Source organism: Orycteropus afer, unplaced genomic scaffold (genome assembly GCF_000298275.1).
Source record: "Orycteropus afer afer isolate SDZICR_OR568_19922 unplaced genomic scaffold, OryAfe1.0 scaffold00022, whole genome shotgun sequence".
In the NCBI taxonomy this organism is placed as follows: Eukaryota; Metazoa; Chordata; class Mammalia; order Tubulidentata; family Orycteropodidae; genus Orycteropus; species Orycteropus afer.
In genome coordinates, this window is record NW_006921609.1 from 19,311,836 (window position 1) to 19,315,464 (window position 3,629).

Below are 3,629 nucleotides of genomic sequence, written 5' to 3' on the forward strand. Positions count from 1 at the left end.
TGGTGTCCTTCCATCTCTGCTCCCAATTCAGTGATGCCCCAAGCCAGAGGGGTCTCTGCTCTACTTCTCAGAAATGTTACCCTCTCACTTAGCAGTGGTTCCAAATTTACTGAAGAAAAGTGGATGCTGAAGGTAGATCCCTGGAGCGGCCACAGGTCCTCCATTGCATTCTCTCCACTACCCCAGGGAGACCTCTGATGCCCTGTCTCACCGGCTGGTCAGTGCTCCACAGAGCAGTTTCATTTATTTTTATTCTTCTTCTCTATTTACCCTGCCTCTCCCTTCTTTCTTCTTCTACCCACCTACCTTTTGCCTTCTCTGATTTAATGAGCTCTTCTGAGCTCCCAATTCCCTACTTTAAACTGCTGCACCTAGTTTTTCAAGCATTAAGATGCTAGATGGAACTAATATGTGGGCTACAGGTAAGACAACATCTTCCCATAGTCCAAACAAATATTCTTATTTTTTAAAATTAGTTAACAAACATACATTTATATTTTTAAATTAAAATTAAATCTTTAAACTATGCAGGTAACAGGATATTTCCTGATTCTTCACTGTAACCAATTTATTTCTTTTCTGCTAATCAATCATCTAGATAGCCCAATTATATGGGTTGAAAGGGTTTTTGCTGTGCCAGGCATGGTCTATAATCTCAAAGACCCATAGATATGGCAAAAAGATTTACATACTAACAACTTACATATATGAATATAATTTTGTTGCATTGAGCCAAGAAAAATGCTGTGTTGGTTCTCTAGCGCCATTACAACAGACATAACACAAATGTATGGCTTGAGCAAACAGGGATTTATTCTCTTATGATTTAGGAAGCTAGAAATCCAAGTTCAAAGTGCCAGTTCTAGAGGCTGGGTGAAGGCTCCTTGACCTGGGCTTCAGCCTCTTGCTCCTGGCTCACTGCAGCTAGAGACTTCTCTTAACTCAGGCAGCTTATGGCTGCTGAGAGTGACAAACCCAACGTCAACAAGTAAAATGACACTGTCCTAAGATTATCAAGCAACATGGCAGGCTACTAGTTAAACAGTCCTAGACTTGGCAGACAACATTGTAGGCTGTTGAATGAAAACTCCTCAACCTGCAGGGTCCAAGTGTGCCAAAAAGCACAGAGACCTTTCTCCGATCTTCTTATATACTAGAAGCAGACTACATCCCTAAGGCAGCCACTCAGCTGTTAATGGTAGACTATACCATGGAGTTTATTAATAGTCTCAACATTAGGAATCACTACATCTACTCAAAACAACATCCAACCACTCAAAACCAGTCCCAGCCAAGTTGACACATAACCATAACTACCACAGATGCTTTTGCTTCTCATTTTAAAAAAGACAATAGAAGGTGATCATTCACATTCAAAAGATAATCCACAAGGACCAAAAACCCTTCATACATACAAATATGTTAACTACCCTATAAAAATGAATATATTTAACATACCTTATAATATTACCCAATTTCTGGAAAATAACTAAATATGCTCTTTAAACTCAGTCTGTGCTTAGGAGAAAACTCAAAGAATGATTTTTATCAAGAAAAATATGGTTAGAACTTCATGGCCCTAAGGCCTTGGTTTGCACTTTACTTCTAAGAGGCTCAACCCTCTCCCCTACTTGATGTATGAAAAGCACACATAAGGAAGCCATGAGTAGGATAGCATGTCCCTGGAAGGGAATGAGATGTGATACTTTGAAAATTGAGTTTTATATAAAAAATGTTGAGTTATTTAATTCTTAGTGATTCAAGGTACTGAGAGATATTTTTACTTGAAATGCACATCCTTGAATTTTATGTTGTAAAAAATGTCTAGAAAATGGGATCTGAACAAAGCTATTTTTCTCCCATTACATGCTAATAGAACAAAGAAAAACAAATGTGTCTATATACTCCATGCTTTATTAAACTACCATGACTTCAGTTGTTGCCTGTGGGTTTTTTGAGAGAACCTTTTCTTGTTTTACTCACTCATTTGGAGGCTGTTTAATGTTCTGGTTTAGTCCTCACCAATTAGCTGACTAAATGACTCACATGATTAAAACATAAAAACTAAAATCATAAGATTTTAAACTGTCAAAAACCAAAGATGGAGAAAAATTCTTGGAAGGTTTTTTCATGTGAATTTCTTAGAAAAGCTGTAAGACCTACTCTATCCTGTCATTTGATCTAGGAAAGATATATATATCATTTAAATTACGATTTCACTATTCCACTTTTACTTCTTGTTTTTATCCCAATTGCTTATTTGAATAATATTGTCATTTTAATTTTGCTATCTTCTGCACTTTATCCCTTAATTCTAGTTTTTTATAAAGTTGCTTTGATTCTTCCATTTTCATCTTTCACAATTCTTAAAGCTACTGCCCCAGTTAAAGGCCTTATTTGACACCTAGTGTTATGGATTGAATTTTGTCCTCCAAAAACATATTGAAGAACTAACTTCTGTACCTATGAATAGGACCCTGTTTGGAAATACAGTCTTTGAAGATTTGTCAGTCACGTATACATCATGTCATACTGCAGGAGGATAGATTCTAATCTATATGACTGATATCCTTATAAAACAGGAAAAGATGCAGAGAACAAATGGGCAGAAAAAAGGTACTATGTGATGCTGCAACTGTAAGTCAAGGAATCAGGAGGAGCTAACCAGGAGCTAGGAGAGAAGCTTGGAACAGTTTCTTTCTCAGAGTCTTCAGAGGGAATCAACATGGCTGATATCCTGATTTGAACTTCTCTTCTCCAGAACTGTTCTTATAGGACCCCCAGTTTTTGATGTTTTATTAAGGTAGCCCTAAGAAACTAACATACCTAGACTACCTCAAAAGTATACCAAGTGCTCATTATAACTCTTGTTCCTTTTTCTGTCAACACTGAACAGCATTCTAAATAAATCTTCCTCAAACATTGTTTTTTATCACTTAATTCTAGAATAAATAGAAGAATGTGTTGACAACACTATTTATTCAAGTGTCTTTTCATGTTATTCCACACTATGTTCCCACCCAATAAGATGCTATAGTCTCTTTTAGTCTATTCTTAAGTACGTGGATTTTTGAATATATAATCCTTATGATCAGCATAAATGCTATAGCTTATACATGGGATCCACAAACAAAATTTGTTGGTCAATTCTGGCCTGACATCTATTATTATAAGGCCCATGGGCCAAGTATGGTTTTTATATTTTTTTAATGTTGTTGTTGTTGTTGTTAAGTGCTGTACAGTTGCATCCGACTCATAGCGACCCCATGCACAGCAGAATGAAACACCACCTGATCCCATGCCAGCTCCATGATCCTTGCTACACTTGAGCCCATTGTTGCAGCCACTGTATCAATCCATCTCATTGAAGGCCTTCCCCTCTTTCGTCGACCCTTCACCTTACCAAGCATGATATCCTTCTCCAGGGAATGGTCCCTTCTGACAACATGACCAAAGGTGAGATAAAGTCTGGCCGTCCTCACTTCCAAGGAGCATCTCAGCTGCACTTCCTCCAGAACAGATTAGTTCTTTTGGCAGTCCATGGTATCTTCAGCATTCTTCGCCAGCACCACAACTCAAAAGCATCAACTCTTCTTCGGTCTTCCTTATTCATTGTCCAGCTCTCACAT